The sequence below is a fragment of the Leiobunum rupestre genome, chromosome 6 (genome assembly GCF_980474605.1).
Source record: "Leiobunum rupestre chromosome 6, qqLeiRupe1.1.hap1, whole genome shotgun sequence".
NCBI classification, from domain to species: Eukaryota; Metazoa; Arthropoda; class Arachnida; order Opiliones; family Sclerosomatidae; genus Leiobunum; species Leiobunum rupestre.
In genome coordinates, this window is record NC_143389.1 from 54083420 (window position 1) to 54092291 (window position 8872).

General features: G+C 45.8%; 32 non-coding genes across 32 annotated transcripts; all 32 read right to left on the reverse strand.

Annotated features, from left to right (window-relative positions):
* Positions 1–54: 54 nt before the first annotated feature.
* On the reverse strand, positions 55–127 carry TRNAV-CAC (transfer RNA valine (anticodon CAC)). The gene has a single exon. It is a non-coding gene; the product is annotated as a tRNA-Val (tRNA).
* Positions 128–303: 176 nt separating this feature from the next.
* TRNAD-GUC (transfer RNA aspartic acid (anticodon GUC)) lies at positions 304–375 on the reverse strand. Its single transcript has one exon. It is a non-coding gene; the product is annotated as a tRNA-Asp (tRNA).
* An 87-nt stretch (positions 376–462) lies between these two features.
* On the reverse strand, positions 463–535 carry TRNAV-CAC (transfer RNA valine (anticodon CAC)). Its single transcript has one exon. It is a non-coding gene; the product is annotated as a tRNA-Val (tRNA).
* Positions 536–873: 338 nt separating this feature from the next.
* On the reverse strand, positions 874–946 carry TRNAV-CAC (transfer RNA valine (anticodon CAC)). Its single transcript has one exon. It is a non-coding gene; the product is annotated as a tRNA-Val (tRNA).
* Positions 947–1122: 176 nt separating this feature from the next.
* Positions 1123–1194, reverse strand: TRNAD-GUC (transfer RNA aspartic acid (anticodon GUC)). Its single transcript has one exon. It is a non-coding gene; the product is annotated as a tRNA-Asp (tRNA).
* Positions 1195–1530: 336 nt separating this feature from the next.
* Positions 1531–1602, reverse strand: TRNAD-GUC (transfer RNA aspartic acid (anticodon GUC)). Its single transcript has one exon. It is a non-coding gene; the product is annotated as a tRNA-Asp (tRNA).
* Positions 1603–1938: 336 nt separating this feature from the next.
* On the reverse strand, positions 1939–2010 carry TRNAD-GUC (transfer RNA aspartic acid (anticodon GUC)). The gene has a single exon. It is a non-coding gene; the product is annotated as a tRNA-Asp (tRNA).
* An 87-nt stretch (positions 2011–2097) lies between these two features.
* TRNAV-CAC (transfer RNA valine (anticodon CAC)) lies at positions 2098–2170 on the reverse strand. The gene has a single exon. It is a non-coding gene; the product is annotated as a tRNA-Val (tRNA).
* A 176-nt stretch (positions 2171–2346) lies between these two features.
* On the reverse strand, positions 2347–2418 carry TRNAD-GUC (transfer RNA aspartic acid (anticodon GUC)). Its single transcript has one exon. It is a non-coding gene; the product is annotated as a tRNA-Asp (tRNA).
* An 88-nt stretch (positions 2419–2506) lies between these two features.
* TRNAV-CAC (transfer RNA valine (anticodon CAC)) lies at positions 2507–2579 on the reverse strand. Its single transcript has one exon. It is a non-coding gene; the product is annotated as a tRNA-Val (tRNA).
* Positions 2580–2755: 176 nt separating this feature from the next.
* TRNAD-GUC (transfer RNA aspartic acid (anticodon GUC)) lies at positions 2756–2827 on the reverse strand. Its single transcript has one exon. It is a non-coding gene; the product is annotated as a tRNA-Asp (tRNA).
* Positions 2828–3323: 496 nt separating this feature from the next.
* On the reverse strand, positions 3324–3396 carry TRNAV-CAC (transfer RNA valine (anticodon CAC)). The gene has a single exon. It is a non-coding gene; the product is annotated as a tRNA-Val (tRNA).
* Positions 3397–3574: 178 nt separating this feature from the next.
* TRNAD-GUC (transfer RNA aspartic acid (anticodon GUC)) lies at positions 3575–3646 on the reverse strand. The gene has a single exon. It is a non-coding gene; the product is annotated as a tRNA-Asp (tRNA).
* An 87-nt stretch (positions 3647–3733) lies between these two features.
* Positions 3734–3806, reverse strand: TRNAV-CAC (transfer RNA valine (anticodon CAC)). Its single transcript has one exon. It is a non-coding gene; the product is annotated as a tRNA-Val (tRNA).
* A 176-nt stretch (positions 3807–3982) lies between these two features.
* Positions 3983–4054, reverse strand: TRNAD-GUC (transfer RNA aspartic acid (anticodon GUC)). The gene has a single exon. It is a non-coding gene; the product is annotated as a tRNA-Asp (tRNA).
* Positions 4055–4141: 87 nt separating this feature from the next.
* On the reverse strand, positions 4142–4214 carry TRNAV-CAC (transfer RNA valine (anticodon CAC)). Its single transcript has one exon. It is a non-coding gene; the product is annotated as a tRNA-Val (tRNA).
* A 176-nt stretch (positions 4215–4390) lies between these two features.
* Positions 4391–4462, reverse strand: TRNAD-GUC (transfer RNA aspartic acid (anticodon GUC)). Its single transcript has one exon. It is a non-coding gene; the product is annotated as a tRNA-Asp (tRNA).
* An 87-nt stretch (positions 4463–4549) lies between these two features.
* Positions 4550–4622, reverse strand: TRNAV-CAC (transfer RNA valine (anticodon CAC)). The gene has a single exon. It is a non-coding gene; the product is annotated as a tRNA-Val (tRNA).
* A 177-nt stretch (positions 4623–4799) lies between these two features.
* Positions 4800–4871, reverse strand: TRNAD-GUC (transfer RNA aspartic acid (anticodon GUC)). Its single transcript has one exon. It is a non-coding gene; the product is annotated as a tRNA-Asp (tRNA).
* A 336-nt stretch (positions 4872–5207) lies between these two features.
* TRNAD-GUC (transfer RNA aspartic acid (anticodon GUC)) lies at positions 5208–5279 on the reverse strand. The gene has a single exon. It is a non-coding gene; the product is annotated as a tRNA-Asp (tRNA).
* An 87-nt stretch (positions 5280–5366) lies between these two features.
* TRNAV-CAC (transfer RNA valine (anticodon CAC)) lies at positions 5367–5439 on the reverse strand. Its single transcript has one exon. It is a non-coding gene; the product is annotated as a tRNA-Val (tRNA).
* Positions 5440–6000: 561 nt separating this feature from the next.
* On the reverse strand, positions 6001–6072 carry TRNAD-GUC (transfer RNA aspartic acid (anticodon GUC)). Its single transcript has one exon. It is a non-coding gene; the product is annotated as a tRNA-Asp (tRNA).
* Positions 6073–6159: 87 nt separating this feature from the next.
* On the reverse strand, positions 6160–6232 carry TRNAV-CAC (transfer RNA valine (anticodon CAC)). Its single transcript has one exon. It is a non-coding gene; the product is annotated as a tRNA-Val (tRNA).
* Positions 6233–6408: 176 nt separating this feature from the next.
* TRNAD-GUC (transfer RNA aspartic acid (anticodon GUC)) lies at positions 6409–6480 on the reverse strand. The gene has a single exon. It is a non-coding gene; the product is annotated as a tRNA-Asp (tRNA).
* An 87-nt stretch (positions 6481–6567) lies between these two features.
* TRNAV-CAC (transfer RNA valine (anticodon CAC)) lies at positions 6568–6640 on the reverse strand. The gene has a single exon. It is a non-coding gene; the product is annotated as a tRNA-Val (tRNA).
* A 178-nt stretch (positions 6641–6818) lies between these two features.
* TRNAD-GUC (transfer RNA aspartic acid (anticodon GUC)) lies at positions 6819–6890 on the reverse strand. Its single transcript has one exon. It is a non-coding gene; the product is annotated as a tRNA-Asp (tRNA).
* A 336-nt stretch (positions 6891–7226) lies between these two features.
* On the reverse strand, positions 7227–7298 carry TRNAD-GUC (transfer RNA aspartic acid (anticodon GUC)). The gene has a single exon. It is a non-coding gene; the product is annotated as a tRNA-Asp (tRNA).
* Positions 7299–7635: 337 nt separating this feature from the next.
* TRNAD-GUC (transfer RNA aspartic acid (anticodon GUC)) lies at positions 7636–7707 on the reverse strand. Its single transcript has one exon. It is a non-coding gene; the product is annotated as a tRNA-Asp (tRNA).
* A 336-nt stretch (positions 7708–8043) lies between these two features.
* Positions 8044–8115, reverse strand: TRNAD-GUC (transfer RNA aspartic acid (anticodon GUC)). The gene has a single exon. It is a non-coding gene; the product is annotated as a tRNA-Asp (tRNA).
* An 87-nt stretch (positions 8116–8202) lies between these two features.
* Positions 8203–8275, reverse strand: TRNAV-CAC (transfer RNA valine (anticodon CAC)). The gene has a single exon. It is a non-coding gene; the product is annotated as a tRNA-Val (tRNA).
* Positions 8276–8452: 177 nt separating this feature from the next.
* Positions 8453–8524, reverse strand: TRNAD-GUC (transfer RNA aspartic acid (anticodon GUC)). The gene has a single exon. It is a non-coding gene; the product is annotated as a tRNA-Asp (tRNA).
* Positions 8525–8612: 88 nt separating this feature from the next.
* Positions 8613–8685, reverse strand: TRNAV-CAC (transfer RNA valine (anticodon CAC)). Its single transcript has one exon. It is a non-coding gene; the product is annotated as a tRNA-Val (tRNA).
* Positions 8686–8872: the final 187 nt, after the last annotated feature.

An 8872-nucleotide genomic window follows, 5' to 3' on the forward strand; every position in this document is an offset into this window, starting at 1 on the left:
TTTGTAGAAAACTCCGAATATTTCGTTCTAACACAAGCCAAAAGAAAATCAGTCTGTATCTACCAGGGCTCGAACTTGGGACCTTCCGCGTGTGAGGCGGACGTGATAACCACTACACCATAGATACGCCAATAGCCGGATTATAAACGCAGGAAAATCGTCTAGGAGATAGAATTGCAATTTAACCAAGGCCCGAAACCGTGTACTTTTTTTCCAAACGGACGCTTTTGTTATCGTGATGAAACAGAATCGCTGACACCAAAATGCCTCTCTGCCATCTTTTAAAAATGCAGCTAGCTATGCCTCCCCGGCGGGGAATCGAACCCCGGTCTCCCGCGTGACAGGCGGGGATACTCACCACTATACTACCGAGGACCCGAAAGTGGCACTTTTTGAATTTTTTAAAAATTTGTAGAAAACTCCGAATATTTCGTTCTAACACAAGCCAAAAGGAAATCATTCTGTATCTACCAGGGCTCGAACTTGGGACCATCCGCGTGTGAGGCGGACGTGATAACCACTACACCATAGATACGCCAATAGCCGGATTATAAACGCAGGAAAATCGTCTAGGAGATAGAATTGCAATTTAACCAAGGCCCGAAACCGTGTACTTTTTTTTTCCAAGCGGACGCTTTTGTTATCGTGATGAAACAGAATCGCTGACACCAAAATGCCTCTCTGCCATCTTTTAAAAATGCAGCTAGCTATGCCTCCCCGGCGGGGAATCGAACACCGGTCTCCCGCGTGACAGGCGAGGATACTCACCACTATACTACCGAGGACCCGAAAGTAGCACTTTTTGAATTTTTTTAAAAATTTGTAGAAAATTCCGAATATTTCGTTCTAACACAAGCCAAAAGAAAATCAGTCTGTATCTACCAGGGCTCGAACTTGGGACCTTCCGCGTGTGAGGCGGACGTGATAACCACTACACCATAGATACGCCAATAGCCGGATTATAAACGGAGGGAAATCGTCTAGGAGAAAGAATTGCAATTTAACCAAGGCCCGAAACCGTGTACTTTTTTTCCAAACGGACGCTTTTGTTATCGTGATGAAACTGAATCGCTGACACCAAAATGCCTCTCTGCCATCTTTTAAAAATGCAGCTAGCTATGCCTCCCCGGCGGGGAATCGAACCCCGGTCTCCCGCGTGACAGGCGGGGATACTCACCACTATACTACCGAGGACCCGAAAGTAGCACTTTTTGAATTTTTTAAAAATTTGTAGAAAACTCCGAATATTTCGTTCTAACACAAGCCAAAAGAAAATCATTCTGTGTCTACCAGGGCTCGAACTTGGGACCTTCCGCGTGTGAGGCGGACGTGATAACCACTACACCATAGATACGCCAATAGCCGGATTATAAACGGAGGGAAATCGTCTAGGAGAAAGAATTGCAATTTAACCAAGGCCCGAAACCGTGTACTTTTTTTCCAAACGGACGCTTTTGTTATCGTGATGAAACAGAATCGCTGACACCAAAATGCCTCTCTGCCATCTTTTAAAAATGCAGCTAGCTATGCCTCCCCGGCGGGGAATCGAACCCCGGTCTCCCGCGTGACAGGCGGGGATACTCACCACTATACTACCGAGGACCCGAAAGTAGCACTTTTTGAATTTTTTAAACATTTGTAGAAAACTCCGAATATTTCGTTCTAACACAAGCCAAAAGAAAATCATTCTGTGTCTACCAGGGCTCGAACTTGGGACCTTCCGCGTGTGAGGCGGACGTGATAACCACTACACCATAGATACGCCAATAGTCGGATTATAAACGGAGGAAAATCGTCTAGGAGAAAGAATTGCAATTTAACCAAGGCCCGAAACCGTGTACTTTTTTTCCAAACGGACGCTTTTGTTATCGTGATGAAACAGAATCGCTGACACCAAAATGCCTCTCTGCCATCTTTTAAAAATGCAGCTAGCTATGCCTCCCCGGCGGGGAATCGAACCCCGGTCTCCCGCGTGACAGGCGGGGATACTCACCACTATACTACCGAGGACCCGAAAGTAGCACTTTTTGAATTTTTTAAAAATTTGTAGAAAACTCCGAATATTTCGTTCTAACACAAGCCAAAAGAAAATCAGTCTGTATCTACCAGGGCTCGAACTTGGGACCTTCCGCGTGTGAGGCGGACGTGATAACCACTACACCATAGATACGCCAACAGCCGGATTATAAACGGAGGGAAATCGTCTAGGAGAAAGAATTGCAATTTAACCAAGGCCCGAAACCGTGTACTTTTTTTCCAAACGGACGCTTTTGTTATCGTGATGAAACAGAATCGCTGACACCAAAATGCCTCTCTGCCATCTTTTAAAAATGCAGCTAGCTATGCCTCCCCGGCGGGGAATCGAACCCCGGTCTCCCGCGTGACAGGCGGGGATACTCACCACTATACTACCGAGGACCCGAAAGTAGCACTTTTTGAATTTTTTTAAAAATTTGTAGAAAATTCCGAATATTTCGTTCTAACACAAGCCAAAAGAAAATCAGTCTGTATCTACCAGGGCTCGAACTTGGGACCTTCCGCGTGTGAGGCGGACGTGATAACCACTACACCATAGATACGCCAATAGCCGGATTATAAACGGAGGGAAATCGTCTAGGAGAAAGAATTGCAATTTAACCAAGGCCCGAAACCGTGTACTTTTTTTCCAAACGGACGCTTTTGTTATCGTGATGAAACAGAATCGCTGACACCAAAATGCCTCTCTGCCATCTTTTAAAAATGCAGCTAGCTATGCCTCCCCGGCGGGGAATCGAACCCCGGTCTCCCGCGTGACAGGCGGGGATACTCACCACTATACTACCGAGGACCCGAAAGTAGCACTTTTTGAATTTTTTAAAAATTTGTAGAAAACTCCGAATATTTCGTTCTAACACAAGCCAAAAGGAAATCATTCTGAATCTACCAGGGCTCGAACTTGGGACCATCCGCGTGTGAGGCGGACGTGATAACCACTACACCATAGATACGCCAATAGCCGGTTTATAAACGCAGGAAAATCGTCTAGGAGATAGAATTGCAATTTAACCAAGGCCTGAAACCGTGTACTTTTTTTTTCCAAGCGGACGCTTTTGTTATCGTGATGAAACAGAATCGCTGACACCAAAATGCCTCTCTGTCATCTTTTAAAAATGCAGCTAGCTATGCCTCCCCGGCGGGGAATCGAACCCCGGTCTCCCGCGAGACAGGTGGGGATACTCACCACTATACTACCGAGGACCCGAAAGTAGCCTTTTTGAATTTTTTAAAAATTTGTAGAAAACTCCGAATATTTCGTTCTAACACAAGCCAAAAGAAAATCATTCTGTATCTACCAGGGCTCGAACTTGGGACCTTCCGCGTGTGAGGCGGACGTGATAACCACTACACCATAGATACGCCAATAGCCGGATTATAAACGGAGGGAAATCGTCTAGGAGAAAGAATTGCAATTTAACCAAGGCCCGAAACCGTGTACTTTTTTTTTCCAAGCGGACGCTTTTGTTATCGTGATGAAACAGAATCGCTGACACCAAAATGCCTCTCTGCCATCTTTTAAAAATGCAGCTAGCTATGCCTCCCCGGCGGGGAATCGAACCCCGGTCTCCCGCGTGACAGGCGGGGATACTCACCACTATACTACCGAGGACCCGAAAGTAGCACTTTTTGAATTTTTTAAAAATTTGTAGAAAACTCCGAATATTTCGTTCTAACACAAGCCAAAAGAAAATCAGTCTGTATCTACCAGGGCTCGAACTTGGGACCTTCCGCGTGTGAGGCGGACGTGATAACCACTACACCATAGATACGCCAATAGCCGGATTATAAACGGAGGGAAATCGTCTAGGAGAAAGAATTGCAATTTAACCAAGGCCCGAAACCGTGTACTTTTTTTCCAAACGGACGCTTTTGTTATCGTGATGAAACAGAATCGCTGACACCAAAATGCCTCTCTGCCATCTTTTAAAAATGCAGCTAGCTATGCCTCCCCGGCGGGGAATCGAACCCCGGTCTCCCGCGTGACAGGCGGGGATACTCACCACTATACTACCGAGGACCCGAAAGTAGCACTTTTTGAATTTTTTAAAAATTTGTAGAAAACTCCGAATATTTCGTTCTAACACAAGCCAAAAGAAAATCAGTCTGTATCTACCAGGGCTCGAACTTGGGACCTTCCGCGTGTGAGGCGGACGTGATAACCACTACACCATAGATACGCCAAAAGCCGGATTATAAACGGAGGGAAATCGTCTAGGAGAAAGAATTGCAATTTAACCAAGGCCCGAAACCGTGTACTTTTTTTCCAAACGGACGCTTTTGTTATCGTGATGAAACTGAATCGCTGACACCAAAATGCCTCTCTGCCATCTTTTAAAAATGCAGCTAGCTATGCCTCCCCGGCGGGGAATCGAACCCCGGTCTCCCGCGTGACAGGCGGGGATACTCACCACTATACTACCGAGGACCCGAAAGTAGCACTTTTTGAATTTTTTAAAAATTTGTAGAAAACTCCGAATATTTCGTTCTAACACAAGCCAAAAGAAAATCAGTCTGTATCTACCAGGGCTCGAACTTGGGACCATCCGCGTGTGAGGCGGACGTGATAACCACTACACCATAGATACGCCAATAGCCGGATTATAAACGCAGGAAAATCGTCTAGGAGATAGAATTGCAATTTAACCAAGGCCCGAAACCGTGTACTTTTTTTTCCAAGCGGACGCTTTTGTTATCGTGATGAAACAGAATCGCTGACACCAAAATGCCTCTCTGCCATCTTTTAAAAATGCAGCTAGCTATGCCTCCCCGGCGGGGAATCGAACCCCGGTCTCCCGCGTGACAGGCGGGGATACTCACCACTATACTACCGAGGACCCGAAAGTAGCACTTTTTGAATTTTTTAAAAATTTGTAGAAAACTCCGAATATTTCGTTCTAACACAAGCCAAAAGAAAATCAGTCTGTATCTACCAGGGCTCGTACTTGGGACCTTCCGCGTGTGAGGCGGACGTGATAACCACTACACCATAGATACGCCAATAGCCGGATTATAAACGGAGGGAAATCGTCTAGGAGAAAGAATTGCAATTTAACCAAGGCCCGAAACCGTGTACTTTTTTTCCAAACGGACGCTTTTGTTATCGTGATGAAACAGAATCGCTGACACCAAAATGCCTCTCTGCCATCTTTTAAAAATGCAGCTAGCTATGCCTCCCCGGCGGGGAATCGAACCCCGGTCTCCCGCGTGACAGGCGGGGATACTCACCACTATACTACCGAGGACCCGAAAGTAGCACTTTTTGAATTTTTTAAAAATTTGTAGAAAACTCCGAATATTTCGTTCTAACACAAGCCAAAAGAAAATCAGTCTGTATCTACCAGGGCTCGAACTTGGGACCTTCCGCGTGTGAGGCGGACGTGATAACCACTACACCATAGATACGCCAATAGCCGGATTATAAACGGAGGGAAATCGTCTAGGAGAAAGAATTGCAATTTAACCAAGGCCCGAAACCGTGTACTTTTTTTCCAAACGGACGCTTTTGTTATCGTGATGAAACAGAATCGCTGACACCAAAATGCCTCTCTGCCATCTTTTAAAAATGCAGCTAGCTATGCCTCTCCCGCGTGACAGGCGGGGATACTCACCACTATACTACCGAGGACCCGAAAGTAGCACTTTTTGAATTTTTTAAAAATTTGTAGAAAACTCCGAATATTTCGTTCTAACACAAGCCAAAAGGAAATCATTCTGAATTTACCAGGGCTCGAACTTGGGACCATCCGCGTGTGAGGCGGACGTGATAACCACTACACCATAGATACGCCAATAGCCGGATTATAAACGCAGGAAAATCGTCTAGGAGATAGAATTGCAATTTAACCAAGGCCCGAAACCGTGTACTTTTTTTTTCCAAGCGGACGCTTTTGTTATCGTGATGAAACAGAATCGCTGACACCAAAATGCCTCTCTGCCATCTTTTAAAAATGCAGCTAGCTATGCCTCCCCGGCGGGGAATCGAACCCCGGTCTCCCGCGTGACAGGCGGGGATACTCACCACTATACTACCGAGGACCCGAAAGTAGCACTTTTTGAATTTTTTAAAAATTTGTAGAAAACTCCGAATATTTCGTTCTAACACAAGCCAAAAGAAAATCAGTCTGTATCTACCAGGGCTCGAACTTGGGACCTTCCGCGTGTGAGGCGGACGTGATAACCACTACACCATAGATACGCCAAAAGCCGGATTATAAACGGAGGGAAATCGTCTAGGAGAAAGAATTGCAATTTAACCAAGGCCCGAAACCGTGTACTTTTTTTCCAAACGGACGCTTTTGTTATCGTGATGAAACTGAATCGCTGACACCAAAATGCCTCTCTGCCATCTTTTAAAAATGCAGCTAGCTATGCCTCCCCGGCGGGGAATCGAACCCCGGTCTCCCGCGTGACAGGCGGGGATACTCACCACTATACTACCGAGGACCCGAAAGTAGCACTTTTTGAATTTTTTAAAAATTTGTAGAAAACTCCGAATATTTCGTTCTAACACAAGCCAAAAGAAAATCAGTCTGTATCTACCAGGGCTCGAACTTGGGACCATCCGCGTGTGAGGCGGACGTGATAACCACTACACCATAGATACGCCAATAGCCGGATTATAAACGCAGGAAAATCGTCTAGGAGATAGAATTGCAATTTAACCAAGGCCCGAAACCGTGTACTTTTTTTTTCCAAGCGGACGCTTTTGTTATCGTGATGAAACAGAATCGCTGACACCAAAATGCCTCTCTGCCATCTTTTAAAAATGCAGCTAGCTATGCCTCCCCGGCGGGGAATCGAACCCCGGTCTCCCGCGTGACAGGCGGGGATACTCACCACTATACTACCGAGGACCCGAAAGTAGCACTTTTTGAATTTTTTAAAAATTTGTAGAAAACTCCGAATATTTCGTTCTAACACAAGCCAAAAGAAAATCAGTCTGTATCTACCAGGGCTCGTACTTGGGACCTTCCGCGTGTGAGGCGGACGTGATAACCACTACACCATAGATACGCCAATAGCCGGATTATAAACGGAGGGAAATCGTCTAGGAGAAAGAATTGCAATTTAACCAAGGCCCGAAACCGTGTACTTTTTTTCCAAACGGACGCTTTTGTTATCGTGATGAAACAGAATCGCTGACACCAAAATGCCTCTCTGCCATCTTTTAAAAATGCAGCTAGCTATGCCTCCCCGGCGGGGAATCGAACCCCGGTCTCCCGCGTGACAGGCGGGGATACTCACCACTATACTACCGAGGACCCGAAAGTAGCACTTTTTGAATTTTTTAAAAATTTGTAGAAAACTCCGAATATTTCGTTCTAACACAAGCCAAAAGAAAATCAGTCTGTATCTACCAGGGCTCGACCTTGGGACCTTCCGCGTGTGAGGCGGACGTGATAACCACTACACCATAGATACGCCAATAGCCGGATTATAAACGGAGGAAAATCGTCTAGGAGAAAGAATTGCAATTTAACCAAGGCCCGGAACCGTGTACTTTTTTTTCCAAACGGACGCTTTTGTTATCGTGATGAAACAGAATCGCTGACACCAAAATGCCTCTCTGCCATCTTTTAAAAATGCAGCTAGCTATGCCTCCCCGGCGGGGAATCGAACCCCGGTCTCCCGCGTGACAGGCGGGGATACTCACCACTATACTACCGAGGACCCGAAAGTAGCACTTTTTGAATTTTTTAAAAATTTGTAGAAAACTCCGAATATTTCGTTCTAACACAAGCCAAAAGAAAATCAGTCTGTATCTACCAGGGCTCGTACTTGGGACCTTCCGCGTGTGAGGCGGACGTGATAACCACTACACCATAGATACGCCAATAGCCGGATTATAAACGGAGGGAAATCGTCTAGGAGAAAGAATTGCAATTTAACCAAGGCCCGAAACCGTGTACTTTTTTTCCAAACGGACGCTTTTGTTATCGTGATGAAACAGAATCGCTGACACCAAAATGCCTCTCTGCCATCTTTTAAAAATGCAGCTAGCTATGCCTCCCCGGCGGGGAATCGAACCCCGGTCTCCCGCGTGACAGGCGGGGATACTCACCACTATACTACCGAGGACCCGAAAGTAGCACTTTTTGAATTTTTTAAAAATTTGTAGAAAACTCCGAATATTTCGTTCTAACACAAGCCAAAAGAAAATCAGTCTGTATCTACCAGGGCTCGAACTTGGGACCTTCCGCGTGTGAGGCGGACGTGATAACCACTACACCATAGATACGCCAATAGCCGGATTATAAACGGAGGAAAATCGTCTAGGAGAAAGAATTGCAATTTAACCAAGGCCCGGAACCGTGTACTTTTTTTTCCAAACGGACGCTTTTGTTATCGTGATGAAACAGAATCGCTGACACCAAAATGCCTCTCTGCCGTCTTTTAAAAATGCAGCTAGCTATGCCTCCCCGGCGGGGAATCGAACCCCGGTCTCCCGCGTGACAGGCGGGGATACTCACCACTATACTACCGAGGACCGCAAAGTAGCAGTTTTTTGAATTTTTTAAAAATTTGTAGAAAACTCCGAATATTTCGTTCTAACACAAGCCAAAAGGAAATCATTCTGTATCTACCAGGGCTCGAACTTGGGACCATCCGCGTGTGAGGCGGACGTGATAACCACTACACCATAGATACGCCAATAGCCGGATTATAAACGCAGGAAAATCGTCTAGGAGATAGAATTGCAATTTAACCAAGGCCCGAAACCGTGTACTTTTTTTTTCCAAGCGGACGCTTTTGTTATCGTGATGAAACAGAATCGCTGACACCAAAATGCCTCTCTGCCATCTTTTAAAAATGCAGCTAGCTATGCCTCCCCGGC